Source organism: Triticum urartu, chromosome 5A, assembly GCF_056163025.1.
Source record: "Triticum urartu cultivar PI428250 chromosome 5A, HENAU_Tu73, whole genome shotgun sequence".
NCBI lineage: Eukaryota > Viridiplantae > Streptophyta > Magnoliopsida > Poales > Poaceae > Triticum > Triticum urartu.
The window spans coordinates 295,932,434-295,948,046 of NC_141877.1; positions in this window are offsets into that span (position 1 = coordinate 295,932,434).

A 15,613-nucleotide genomic window follows, 5' to 3' on the forward strand; every position below is an offset into this window, starting at 1 on the left:
CACCGTCGACCTCCTCCAGCTTCCACCTACGACTGTTCATCCACGGGCTCCTGTTCATCCAGCCTCCACCGCGCGCTACTCCACCGGCTACTGTTCAACCAGCCCTCTCCACAGGCTCCTGTTCAACCACCCCTCCACGGGCTACTGTTCATCCAGCCCTCCACTGTCTACTATTCATCCTTCCCTCCACGGGGTGGTCCTGTTCATCCTGCCCTCCACGGGGTCCTGTTCATCCAGCCCCAACCGGCTCGATCGATCGGGGTCCTATTCATCCAGAGGCAACACCACGGGGTCCTGTTCATCCACCCCCACCAGGAACTGTTCATCCAAACCACCCAGCAACGCTCACTGTTCATCCAGAGGCAGCATCGATTGGCTTTAGTTAGCAGCAGTAGCGAAGGAATCGCTCGATCGGGTTCAGTTAACAGCCATCGATCGATCGCTCGGGTTCAGTAACGCATAGCCTGCAGTGCAATCGCTCGGGTTCAGTTAGAGCCCAATGCATGGCACCCACGCGCGTGCGTGTACGACAGAAACGCGCATCGCTCGGCCCAGGCCACCCACCGTAACCGGGAACACCCCGATATTTTCCTCGCCCTCGCTTCTACCACGGTTTTTTTCGTCATCGATGGCCCAAAGAATGTCATGCAGCTGCGTCTCCGGCCCGCCCAGGAAGAAAAGCCCATTTTGTGTCATGATTTTTTGTCATAGAAGTAGGACCCCACCACATCTATGATGATACCGGGTTTTGTCACAATTATCATCATAGAAGTGTCATAAGTATGACAGAAAAAAATACGTTCGGCCCAAAATGTCACGGATGTGTCTTTTTTTGTAGTGGTTTGACGTTCGAAAGCCTACAAAGTTCACGAAGGAGAACTATACAAGAAAAGTACTACCGGGGTCCTTCAATGATGTATCTCCGAAGACGAAGGACGATAGCTCTTGGCTGAAATACACGCTGGTCTTGGCGGCCATCATGCCGCAGCCCAGGCCCTTGTAAGTAAAGCCTTCCACACTGGTCTCTTTTGGCCCACAGTCCGGGCAGATGCACAAGAGCTTGTGCAGCGCTGCGTTGGATGCTAGCTTTTCGCTAACCAAAGCCATATGCCGCCCACTGCCCTCCGAACAATCCCCATTACTTGGCCCTTAGCGATCCGGGGGCTCGATATGGTTGCACCTTGAAAGTGCAACTATCCCTAGGTGGTTTTGGTAATTCATAACAACATATAGCTCATTGAGCTAATGCTATTCCAAGATGATTATTTCAGGAAAGCTCAATGATTGGCATGGCATGGATGTGAAAGTGGAACCCTCAAAATGCTAAGGACAATGGATTGGCTCAAGCTCAAAAGCTCAAGACTCTTCATTTTATATTTTAGTGATCCAAGATCACATTGAGTCCATAGGACAAGCCAATACTATCAAGGAGGGCTGAGGTGTTGCTTAATGAGCCTCTTGCTTCATGTGCTTAATGATATGCTCCAAAACCCTCAACTACTTTCCCATATCCACATATGAGCTAAACTCTAAGCCAAACTCGGTCCTGCTGATTTTTCCTATCCGGCGCCACCGAGTTTCAATTGTCATTAGCCACTGCCAAACCCTAGCAATTCGGTTCTACCGATAAGGATCTTGGTCCCACCGAGATGGGGTTGCAAACTCTCTGTTTCCCTTTCGTAACTTTTCGGTCCCACCGAAAGAGCGAATCGGTCCCACCGAGATTGCAATGTAAACTCAGTGTTTCCCCTTTGTAACTTTTCGGTCTCACCGAGTTCCACTCGGTCCCACCGAAAGAGCAAATCGGTCCCACCGAGTTTGCCTGACCAACTCTCTGGTTAGCTAATTACCAAACTCGGTCTCACCGAGTTTGTGTAATCGGTCTCACCGAGATTACGTTATGCCCAAATCCTAACCGAATCGGTCCTACCGAGTTGCATGTCAGTCCCACCGAAATTCCTAACGGTCACTAGGTTTACATTTTCGGTCAGACCGAGTTTATTTATTCGGTCCCACCGAGATTGGAAAACTGTGTAACGGTTGGATTTTGTGTGGAGGCTATATATATACCCCTCCACCTCCTTCTCATTCGATGAGAGAGCCATCAGAACACACACATCATTCCAACTCATATGTTCTGAGAGAAAACCACCTACTCATGTGTTGAGACCAAGACATTCCATTCCTACCATATGAATCTTGATCTCTAGCCTTCCCAAGTTGCTTTCCACTCAAATCTTCTTTCCACCAAATCCAAATCGTATGAGAGAGAGTTGAGTGTTGGGGAGACTATCATTTGAAGCACAAGAGCAAGGAGTTCATTACCTACACACCATTTGTTACTTCTTGGAGAGTGGTGTCTCCTAGATTGGCTAGGTGTCACTTGGGAGCCTCCGACAAGATTGTGGAGTTGAACCAAGGAGTTTTTAAGGGCAAGGAGATCGCCTACTTCGTGAAGATCTACCACTAGTGAGGCAAGTCCTTCGTGGGCGATGGCCATGGTGGGATAGACAAGGTTGCTTCTTCGTGGACCCTTTGTGGGTGGTTGCTTCTTCGTGGACCCTTCGTGGGTGGAGCCCTTCGTGGACTCGCGCAACCGTGCCCTTGGGTGGAGCCCTGTGTGGACTCGCGCAACCGTTACCCTTCGTGGGTTGAAGTCTCCATCAACGTGGATGTAGGATAGCACCACCTATCCGGACCACGGGAAAAACATTCGTGTCTCCAATAGCGTTTGAATTCTCCAAACCCTTCCCTTTATATTCTTGCAAGTTGCATGCTTTACTTTCCGCTGCCAATATACTCTTTGCATGCTTGCTTGAATTATGTGATGATTGCTTGACTTGTCCTAAAATAGCTAAAATCTGCCAAGAACTAAAATTGGGAAAAGGTTAAGTCTTTATTTGGTCAAGTAGTCTAATCACCCCCCCCCCTCTAGACATACTTTCTATCCTACAAGTGGTATCAGAGCCTTGGTCTCCATTTGCTTGATCTCCATAGCTTTTGGTGGTCATAGCCTTGGTTTCACAACCTAGGAGAGTATGGCGTCTAGCGAGGGAAATTATCACCGTAGAGGTCCTTACTTTGATGGTACTAATTTTGCTAGTTGGAAGCATAAAATGAAAATGCATATTATTGGACATAACCCCGCCGTTTGGGCTATTGTGTGTGTTGGTTTGCAAGGTGACTTCTTTGATGGGAAAGAACCAAACCGTGAAGCTACCGCGGATGAGTTGAAGATGTTGCAATACAATGCTCAAGCTTGTGATATTCTCTTCAACGGATTGTGCCCCGAAGAATTCAACAAAATCAGCCGCCTTGAGAATGCAAAGGAAATTTGGGACACTTTGATTGATATGCACGAAGGTACCGACTCCGTCAAGGAATCCAAGTTGGATGTGCTTCAAAGCCAACTTGACAAGTTCAAGATGAAGGATGGTGAAGGTGTCGCCGAAATGTACTCTAGGCTTGCTCTCATCACAAATGAGATTGCCGGCTTAGGAAGTGAAGAAATGACCGATAAATTCATCATCAAGAAGATCCTAAGAGCCTTGGATGGAAAATATGATACCGTGTGCACATTGATCCAAATGATGCCCAATTACAAAGATCTCAAGCCAACGGAAGTGATTGGAAGAATTGTTGCTCATGAGATGTCACTTAAGGATAAAGAGGAACTTCACAACAAATCAAGTGGTGCCTACAAAGCCTCATGTGAAGCCCATACATCATCAAGTGAGAAACAATACTTCAATGAAGAATTGAGCTTAATGGTGAAGAACTTCAACAAGTTCTACAAGAGTAGAAGCAAATATAGAAGCTCCAAGTCAAGGTCCTACAATGACAAAAGATCTTCTAGTCGAGAGTGAAACTGTTACAATTGTGGAAGACCCGGACACTATTCCAATGAGTGTACGGCTCCCTACAAGAGAAGAGAAGATTCTCCAAAAGGAGGAAGCAAAGGATCACCACCAAGAGAGAGAAGGAGTAGAGATGATCGTTATGAACGAAGATACTCACGGAGAAGCAAGGATTCGGAAAGGAAGGAAAAATCATCAAGGAGCTATACAAGACGAAGACATCAAGCTCATGTTGGTGAATGGGTATCCGGCTCCGACTCCGACAGCCACTCCGAGAGAAGTTATCACTCCGACTCCGAAGATACTCAAGATGAAGGTGTTGCCGGTCTAGCACTTGTGTCAACCAACTCCTATGACATATTTGACTCACCAAATGAAGGAATTGGAAGATGCTTCATGGCCAAAGGTCCTAAGGTAACACACCCTGAGTATGTTGATTTCAATAGTGATGAAGATGACTTGTTAGGTGATGATTTGCTTGGTGACAACTCTAGTGATGAATACTATGATGAAAGACCAATTAATCATGCTAATCAAGATAAAACGAATGACAATGATAAGGAAAAGATTGAGGCTCTAACTAAAGAACTAAAAACTCTTAAGTTAGCTCATGACACTATCTTCGAAGATCACCGAGAACTTTTAAGAGCTCATGAGAAACTACGCTTTGAAAAGCTCAATCTTGAGCAAGAGCATGAGTTCTTAAAGGCAATCAATGATGATCTCCACAAGAAAAGTTCTTCTTACATTGCCAAGCGTTTACTCTTATCCACTTACATGCCTCAAGTCAAATCTAACAAGAAAGATTCCTCCTCTAGTAGTAACAATGATCATGCTAAATCCAATATTGTTGCTTCTAGTAGTTCTCTTGATTCCACTAATGATTCTCTTAGCCAAGTTAAACTTGAGCAAGAAAATAGCTTATTGAAGGGAATTATAGAGAAAGGAGTGTACAAGAGCCTTGCCGGGAGTAAGCAATTCGAGGAAATTGTGCGCAAGCAAGGAATGCACCGGAAGAATCCAGGTGTTGGTTTTGAACGAAAGTTCAATGCCAATGGAGTTGAATGGGAAGAAGATCAATACCCCAAGACGAAGTTTGTCCCTCAACAAGAGAAGTATACTTCTTTCAAGGGGACACAAGCTCAAGATGATCTTCCACCACAAGACTACGAGAAAAAAGGCAAGGACAAGCTTCAAGAGGAAATTGATGCATTTAAAGAAGCTCCAAAGACCTTAGTCAAGTGGATTCCCAAGACTACTTCAAGTTCCACTTCATCAAGTACGACTACAACTCCAAGGATTCCCATCAAGATGATGTGGATCCAAAAGAAGAAGAACTAGAGAGTTCTTGAGGGTGACTCCGCCAACATACTTCACTCTTATCATTTTGGCAAGAACAAGTGCAATCAACTTCCACATCTTGCACTAGTTCAAGGAGTCACAAACCCTCTTGTTGGTAAGACAAGGGACAAGGTAACCTAAAAGTTTTCATGGACATCATCTTTTGTGTGCATCACTCTATGTCTATGGATATCCTTGTTTGTTCCTTGTGGGACTAACCCATGTAGGTATTGAAAGTGCAACTCACTCAAATGGATAGCTCCAAGAGATCTACATCAACATTGAGCATCCACATCTTCAATATCTACATGAAGTCATCATCGACAAAACCCAAGGTTAGTTCATCCCTCTTAGGGGGGATATCACATCTAGGGGGAGCTTTACTCTAAGACTTGAGCTAAAGCAACTCTAAAGATGTGAACAAAATAATGCTTTATGTAAAAGTGGTAACCCCACTTGAGCTTAAACGATGAGTATGACCTACGATCAAGTGTTCTCACTTGACTCCTAAGTCAATATACTCATATATAGATGACCTAGTCATCGCAAATTGCTTGATAGATGCTAGAATTGGTTGTGCATGCTTTGCCACATATTTCATTTGCTATCTTATTGTGTGAGCATGTTGGTTGCATATTTTACTCATTCAAGGACATCCACTTGTTGTTTTGATTGTTTGGCTTTTTCTTCTTTTGCCAAGTGGATGGACAAGAATGCCTAAGAACCTCCTCTAGATATCTATGATTTTCTCGTCTCAAACTCTATTCATGCTGCATCACAAAATTTGATCAAGTCAGATTCGAACCACTCTGTGTGAGGAGCGCTCGGAGTCCCCGATTTGTCATAGACTTAAACTTCCAAAACCTCTTTATGAATCTCGGTCTGACCGATACTCCATTTTCGGTTCTACCGAGTTCATTAAGTTGATCTAGGTTTTTGATCTCGGTGCAACCGATTTGAACTTTTCGGTCACACCGAGTTGCAATAACTGCACACAGTTTTGCATCTCGGTGCCACCGAGTTGTTCCACTCGGTCACACCGACAGGGTCGGGCTATATATAGTGACGGGCAGAATTTTGGAAATTTCTCCGAAACCACCTCGCCTGCGCGATAGCCTGCTCTGCCCTCGAGGTCTCTGGATCGTCTTCTCGCCGCCAGCAGCCTCCTGTCGCTGGTCTCCGCCGCCGTCAACGGATTTCTGCCCCGCCGTTGCCGCCGTAGCGAGTCTCCACCAAACTAGGGTATGGACTCGATCTTTGTGCTATTCTCCACTCCGATTCCTAGCACATTGTGATGATCATGATTCTTGCCACGATTGAAACACTCCTATCCAGTCAATGAACTCGTAGATTAGGCTTAATTCGAAAATTTTAGGGGTAGGTTTCCGCCGAAACCATCTCGGACCCACCGAGTTGAAAAACTCGGTCCCATCGATCTGGCTTTTGCCATTGCACAAGTGAAACTCGGTCTGACCGAGAATAACTTATCGGTGTGACCGATTTTGGAATTCTGTGAAACCCTAGCAGTCTCGGTGCCACCGAACTGTGACTCGGTCTGACCGAGTTCACCAGTTCTGGTGCCAAAACTGCTTCGGTGTCACCGAGTTTGAAAATCGGTAGATCCGAGATGCTTTCTGTGGAAAACTAAAACTAAGTTTTTGAATTAATCTTTTGCAAAAATCTCTGCTTTTTGTGATGCTCATCCACTCTATCTTATCCATGATCTATTCACAGGGTCAGCAGTCAGTTTGCAACATGTCTGATCAAAGTGACAGCCAGAATGTGTCTAAGCAGCAAGTTGTGATGAGTGAGGGCACTAGCCCCTCAAGTTCTTCTGATGATGGCAGCAGGAGCACCCCCAGCAATCTGCCTAAGGCTGCCACACGTCAAAGGAAGAAGAGAACGTCTGATTCTGAGGATGAAGACTATGTGGCAGAGGAAGAGGCCACTTCCAAGAGGGTTGAGCCAGCTCAAGGCTCAAAGCCAGGCCTGAAAATCAAGAGGCCAGCAGGCAGGCAGCCCATGTCAAAAGCTAGAGCATCAACTGAGAAGCCTGCTCCCATTGAGCCCGTTGCAGCTGAGGGCAAGAAGAGGAAAGAGAGAGTGAAAAAGACTGTTGCTAGAGTGCTTGGGAAGGCCTCCATCATGGTAGAAGAGGATGAGGAAGAAGAGGCAGCTGCACCAGCGCCCAAGGCAGCCAAACTCATGGGAGATGCTATAAGGACAGGAACAGCTGCATCCAAGCCCAAGGAAGCACCTAAGGCTGCATCTAAGCCTAAGAGTGCACCAAAGAGGAACACACGAAGCATCCCAGCTGCAGAAAAGAACAAGGCCCCAGTGCCTGAAGCTATCGAAGAAGAGGAAGAGAGTGTCCTTAGGAAGCTCAAGCCCAAGATCCCAGACCACAACGATGCTCATCCTGTGGCTGAGGATATGAAGCTCAGGAGAGATTCAGGGCTGAGGAAATGGAGAGAAGCAGATCCGTATGCTTCTAGGAGAAGGACTGCCATGGATTACAGATTTCATACTAAGGAGCAGCAAGATTTCTATGAGACTGTTTTGCTTGATAAGAAGCCAATCGTTTGTGACATGAGATGGGTCGACTGGACCTATATCAAGGAGAATGAAGAGCACTACCCAGGAGTTCAGGACAGCTTCAGAGCGTGTGGAGTAGAGGACTTTGTTGGGCAGAAGCTCACAAAGTGGAACGAGGAACTCATCATGCAGTTCTACTCCACAGCTCACTTCTATCCGGATGGCAGGATTACATGGATGTCTGAGGGTACAAGGTACCAATCTACAGTGGCTGAGTGGGCACAGATCATCAATGCCCCAGAAGAGTAAGATGAGGACTTGGATATCTATGCCAAGAAAAAGATGGATCACAACTCCATGTCCAACATGTACAAGGAGATCCCGAATGAAGCGCTCGACACGTTCAAGTTTGGCTCAGTGCACTATCTGCTCTCAGGATTGCCTACGATCAATTGGATACTAAGGCACACTTTACTGCCCAAGTCTGGAGATCACAAGATGATCAGAGGCCACGCGATCAACCTGCTTCATGTCTTTGACGTGCCTCAGAAATTTAAGGTGATGAGCCTCATAGTTGAAACGATCAAAAGGACTGCGGCAGATCAAAAGAGGAGCTGTGGATATGCCCCTCAGATTCAGGAGCTCATCAACTCCAAGATGGGCACGGGCGTATATCTGTTGGATAAGGAACACCTGCCCATCCGTCCAGATTTTGAGAACAATGAAGTTGTGATGACAGAGAATGAGCCATCGTCTGCACAAGCTTATGCAAAGAAGGAGAAGGCGAGGAAGGAGAAAGCTGCCAGGATGCCTACTCAAGCAGAGGCATCTGAATACTTCTTGAAGACCAAACAAGAGCAGCTTGGTTACTTGATTGCGTCCACCCTGCGGATTGAGCAGAGTCTAGCCACCCTGACTCAGAACCAGGCGAGTTTAGAGAGGATCATGGAACAGAGGTTCTATGACTTGGACATCAAGGTAACAGAAGTTCAGTCTGCAGTGGAGCAGCTCCAGGAGGACATGAATGAGAGGAGAGGCAGGACCACGACTCATGCGTTTGCGAGGGTGCCACGAGGTCTGAGGTCGTCTGCACTGCCAGTTGCTGACACCAGAGCTACAACGTCTGCACCAGCCACAGCCTCAGCTCCAGCGTCTACCTCAGCTCCAACTCCAGCGACTACTTCCACATCTACAGAAGCCTTCGTCCTTGGAGTGATTCGGACTCCACCACCACCTGAAGATCAAGCCTGAGCGTCGATCTAGTGCTATGCATTTTCTAGGAACTTTTTGGTAACTTGTTGCCAAAGGGGGAGAGGATGTATAGATCATAGGCTTCGAGAGAGAGAGAGTTTCTTTTCTCTCTTGCTTTATTTGGTGGTCTTTTCGAACCTTTTTCTGCTTTTGAGTGCTTGATACTATGTCATTATTTGTGAGACATCGATGATCATGTGTTTGATCATAAGCTACACTTAATGTTTGCTTAATGCTTGCTTAAATGTTATCATGCTATCTATCGTTTGTGATCATTCACTATTCTTGGTGATGAGTGCATGTATTTCATTCTTATCATTTTGAGCGCTCCACCAAGATGTATGTGACATGGAAGAATAACCCATGACTCTAACTCTTTATGCATTTGCAGTCCAAAGCAAATTTTAAATATGCACAAATTTAGGGGGAGCTCTTACTTATCACATACTTCTCAAAGCGACGATACTTCATGCTTATTATCATTTGTCGAAGCTTTGATCTATATGTTGTCATCAATTACCAAAAAGGGGGAGATTGAAAGTGCAACTATCCCTAGGTGGTTTTGGTAATTCATAACAACATATAGCTCATTGAGCTAATGCTATTCCAAGATGATTATTTCTGGAAAGCTCAATGATTGGCATGGCATGGATGTGAAAGTGGAACCCTCAAAATGCTAAGGACAATGGATTGGTTCAAGCTCAAAAGCTCAAGACTCTTCGTTTTATATTTTAGTGATCCAAGATCACATTGAGTCCATAGGAAAAGCCAATACTATCAAGGAGGGATGAGGTGTTGCTTAATGAGCCTCTTGCTTCATGTGCTTAATGATATGCTCCAAAACCCTCAACTACTTTCCCATATCCACATATGAGCTAAACTCTAAGCCAAACTCGGTCCTACTGATTTTTCCTATCCGGCGCCACCGAGTTTCAATTGTCATTAGCCACTGCCAAACCCTAGAAATTCGGTTCTACCGATAAGGATCTCGGTCCCACCGAGATGGGGTTGCAAACTCTCTGTTTCCCTTTCGTAACTTTTCGGTCCCACCGAAAGAGCGAATCGGTCCCACCGAGATTGCAATGTAAACTCAGTGTTTCCCCTTTGTAACTTTTCGGTCTCACCGAGTTCCACTCGGTCCCACCGAAAGAGCAAATCGGTCCCACCGAGTTTGCCTGACCAACTCTCTGGTTAGCTAATTACCAAACTCGGTCTCACCGATTTTGTGTAATCGGTCTCACCGAGATTACGTTATGCCCAAACCCTAACCGAATCGGTCCTACCGAGTTGCATGTCAGTCCCACCGAAATTCCTAACGGTCACTAGGTTTACATTTTCGGTCAGACCGAGTTTATTTATTCGGTCCCACCGAGATTGGAAAACTGTGTGACGGTTGGATTTTGTGTGGAGGCTATATATATACCCCTCCACCTCCTTCTCATTCGATGAGAGAGCCATCAGAACACACACATCATTCCAACTCATATGTTCTGAGAGAAAACCACCTACTCATGTGTTGAGACCAAGACATTCCATTCCTACCATATGAATCTTGATCTCTAGCCTTCCCAAGTTGCTTTCCACTCAAATCTTCTTTCCACCAAATCCAAATCGTATGAGAGAGAGTTGAGTGTTGGGGAGACTATCATTTGAAGCACAAGAGCAAGGAGTTCATTACCTACACACCATTTGTTACTTCTTGGAGAGTGGTGTCTCCTAGATTGGCTAGGTGTCACTTGGGAGCCTCCGACAAGATTGTGGAGTTGAACCAAGGAGTTTGTAAGGGCAAGGAGATCGCCTACTTCATGAAGATCTACCGCTAGTGAGGCAAGTCCTTCGTGGGCGATGGCCATGGTGGGATAGACAAGGTTGCTTCTTCGTGGACCCTTTGTGGGTGGTTGCTTCTTCGTGGACCCTTCGTGGGTGGAGCCCTTCGTGGACTCGCGCAACCGTGCCCTTGGGTGGAGCCCTGTGTGGACTCGCGCAACCGTTACCCTTCGTGGGTTGAAGTCTCCATCAACGTGGATGTAGGATAGCACCACCTATCCGAACCACGGGAAAAACATTCGTGTCTCCAATAGCGTTTGAATTCTCCAAACCCTTCCCTTTATATTCTTGCAAGTTGCATGCTTTATTTTCCGCTGCCAATATACTCTTTGCATGCTTGCTTGAATTATGTGATGATTGCTTGACTTGTCCTAAAATAGCTAAAATCTGCCAAGAACTAAAATTGGGAAAAGGTTAAGTCTTTATTTGGTCAAGTAGTCTAATCACCCCCCCCCCTCTAGAAATACTTTTGATCCTACACACCTCTTAAAGGGGGAAGCCATAAGAAGAAATACTTGTTGGTAATGGTAGACAAGTCCACAAAGTGGATAGAAGCCAAACCAGTTAAAACGGCTGAAGCCGGACCGGCGATAGACTTCATATCCGGCGTCGTACACCGTTACGGTGTCCCACATAGTATTATTACTAACAATGGCTCTAAATTTATAGCCGACGAGGTGAAAACTTGGTGCACCAACTTGGGCATCAAGCTTGATTAGGCCTCCGTATACCACCCTAAGACAAATGGTCAGGTCGAACGAGCTAACGGCATGATAATGAGCGGCATCAAACCCAGACTAGTGTGATCTCTGCAAGAATCAGACAAACATTGGGTCGAGGAACTCGATTCCGTACTCTGGGGGCTGCGGACCACGCCCAATCGCGTGACCGGATATACACCCTTTTTCATGGTGTACAGTGCAGAGGCAGTCTTGCCTTGCGACATTATTCATGACTCACCTCGAGTACGCATTTATGAAGAGAGAGAAGCCGAGCTCGATCGACAGGACGACCTGGATGACCTGGAGGAGGAGCGCGATGTTGCGAAGGCTCGTTCCGCATTCTATCAACAGCAGGCTTGGCGATACCAAAGCAGAGAAGTACGGGCAAAGACCTACAATGTCGGTGAACTAGTTTTACGCCTACCAGAAAATAAAAAGGACAAGCTCAAGCCCAAATGGGAGGGTCCCTTCATTATAGATGAAGTTCTCACTGGAGGATCCTATCGTCTTCGCAATGCTTTGAACAATCGCTTGGAGCCAAATCCATGGAATGCCGCAAGGCTCCGAAGATTCTATGCCTAACTCCGCATGTATACCTTTTTCTCGTTCTGTCTTTTCTCCTTTTTACAGTTTTCCCCTTTTTGCCTCGTTTCTATACGACTTCTAGTTCGTGTTCAGATAAACTGTACACCTGAAGGGTAGACATCCTCCAATGTACTTACCCCACAATACCTGGGGGCTTCTTTTCACAAGAAGCTTATTCTTGTTATTATTTTTCGAGCATCAAGCTCACCATATATATATATGTGTGTCATCTATCCATATATGTCTTTTCTTCACCATTATATGCACCTTTATGACTTAAGTTTTTGCCAAGCTGGGTTGCCTAGCGCCTGTGCTTATGCCCTACATTCCCGTTTGTTTGGCTAGGGCATAAAGGGAGCACCTCTACAATTGTTACAGCCGGGTAATCCGGACATGTACCTCAGATGGGTGAAGCCGAAAGCTAGCGTTCTTAAGGGAATGATTGGTCGGTGAGTAAGTACGAACTGCCCTCGTGGCGGTACAAAACCCCAGATATAAACGCGTATTGTAATTTTTCAGCATCACAGCTTCAGTATGCACAAAGAACTGCATACTAGCCTAGGGAAAGGAACCCTTAACGGAACTATTCTCTCTGGAAGATGTTTCTTACAATAAAATGTAATATAACATAACTCCTCGAATACAACTTGTCTGTTCAAGCAATGATGACCGGAGTGCCTGGTTTCCGAACATACTTTGGTGTTTACCTATGGTATAGTATTCAGAAACACTCCTAACCTCGGGTTTTCGGAGGTCAAAGTAGAAAGTCTGCCTTGACAATCATTTTACAAATTCGGCTGGAGACAAGTTTGTTGACAAAAGTACATTTCTACTTAGACTCAAAAACTTCTTCTTCCTCTAGACCCTCTAATAGGCTGTCTTGTTTACAATCTTGTTGCGAGAACTTGGCGGCCACCTTCACTTGGTCGTACACCAGGCTGACCAGAATTTTCTGTCCATCGGATCCTCGAGGTCCGACCCGGGCCATATGATTGGGATCAGGTCCGGTGTACCGTGTTTTTACCATGGCCCAGGCTTCCCAAGCACCTTATCGGCATGCCAATATCTTCCATAGCCCAAAACGGCGCCGAGCTCCCTTGAGTAAATTCACAAGGTCCTCCATACTTCCTGGAGGAGAATCGGTTGGCCATAAAGCCTTAGCAATACTCCCCATCGCCTTCTGTGCTCGCTCATGCACCTTGGACAGCTCTTGTAGCCAGTCGCCTTGAAATCCGGACACCTCTTCTTTGGGCCGCCCAGTCAACACACCTACAGACATAAAACTTGTTAGGATTCGCATCAGCCAACTATATGACAATAAGTTCAAAGGCATAATGAATATGCCGCCTCTCAGCTTTTTGTTCTCCTTCAAGGCGTCTGCTAGTTGGGCTCGCACATCTTTCAGCTCTTCACCGAGCTGGGTGTTGGCGTCCTGCAGCTTGTTCTTCTCGCGCCTGGTCTGTGTCAGTACACATTCACCAGTGGCCTCTTGCTTTTCAGCATGTTCTTTGTCCGCCTGCACGACCTTCAGTTTCTCTTCTAGCTGCGTCGCCGATCCTGCCATTGTAAAATGAAACTGTCCTCATTTTCATACACATGACTGGCACATGATTATTTTTTCGGACGAAAGGGAACATTACCAATCCGTGCCTCCTGGGACTTCTCCAATTCGCCAGTAGTAGCAGTCAGCTGGGTCCGACACTGCTCCAGCTCCCGCGATAGTATGTTGTTCTTCTCCGTGAGTATATGACTACACATCGATCCTTAAAATCAGTTGCTTCAAATGTTTTCAAGTCTCGGGGGCTACTGGTATATGGCTATTAAATCTACACGAAATGATCTTACCCGCTTATCCTTTGAAAGCTGGCGAGTGGCCCCTGAAAAACCATCCTGAGCAGCTCGGACGTATGCGTCCGCTGAACTAAAGGCATTAAATGCCTCTTTAGTAAAAGTAGGATCGCCCATAGCTCCCCTCCGGTGCCAATGGTTCATCACCCTCTCCACCTCGGAGTTGGTAAAGGATACATTATCTGAATCGTCGGAGAGGGGACTGTCTGGCACGGCACCCGTACCGACTCTAGCCCTAGAGGCAGGGTCCGGGGTAACTCGGATTCTAGTAACAAGTGACAGTAAATTTCAGCACACTACATAAATTTTTCCTTACCAAATTCCACCTACCAAAGGAGCTTCACTCCCCGGCAACGGCGCCAGAAAAGAGTCTTGATGACCCACAAGTATAGGGGATCTACCGTAGTCCTTTCGATAAGTAAGAGTGTCGAACCCAACGAGGAGCAGAAGGAAATGATAAGCGGTTTTCAGCAAGGTATTCTCTGCAAGCACTGAAATTATATGTAATAGATAGTTTTGTGGTAAGATAATTTGTAAAGAGCAACAAGTAACAAAAGTAAATAAAGCGCAGCAAGGTGGCCCAATCCTTTTTGTAGCAAAGGACAAGCCTGGACAAACTCTTATATAGAAGAAAGCGCTCCCGAGGACACATGGGAATTATCGTCAAGCTAGTTTTCATCACAATCATATGATTCGCGTTCGGTACTTTGATAATTTGATATGTGGGTGGACCGGTGCTTGGGTGATGTCCTTAATTGGACAAACATCCCACTTATGATTAACCCCCATTGCAAGCATCCACAACTACAACAGAAGTATTAAGGTAAACCTAATCATAGCATGAAACATATGGATCCAAATCAGCCCCTTACGAAGCAACGCATAAACTAGGGTTTAAGCTTCTGTCATTCTAGCAACCCATCCTCTACTTATTACTTCCCAATGCCTCCCTCTAGGCCCAAACAATGGTGAAGTGCCATGTAGTCGACGTTCACATGACACCACTAGAGGGATGGCAACATACATCTCATCAAAATATCGAACAAATACCAAATTCACATAACTACTAATAGCAAGACTTCTCCCATGTCCTCAGGAACAAACGTAACTACTCACAAAGCATATTCATGTTCATAATCAGAGGGGTATTAATATGCATAATGGATCTGAACATATGATCTTCCACCAAGTAAACCAACTAGCATCAACTACAAGGAGTAATCAACACTACTAGCAACCTACAGGTACCAATCCCAGACTTCGAGACAAGAATTGGATACAAGAGATGAACTAGGGTTTGAGAGGAGATGGTGCTGGTGAAGATGTTGATGGAGATTGGGCCCCTCCCGATGAGAGGAGCGTTGGTGCTGACAATGCTGATGATTTCCCCCTCCCAGAGGGAAGTGTCCCCGGTAGAACAGCTCCGCCAGAGCCCTAGATTGGTTTCGCCAAGGTTCCGCCTCGTGGCGGCGGAGTCTCGTCCCGAAAGATTGCTTATGATTTTTTCCTCAATGAAAGACTCCATATAGTAGAAGATGGGCATCGGAGGGCCACCAGGGGGCCCACGAGGCAGGGGCGCGCCCAGGGGGGTAGGGCGAGCCCCCCACCCTCGTGGCTAGTGAGTGGCCCCCTCTGGTACTTCTTGCG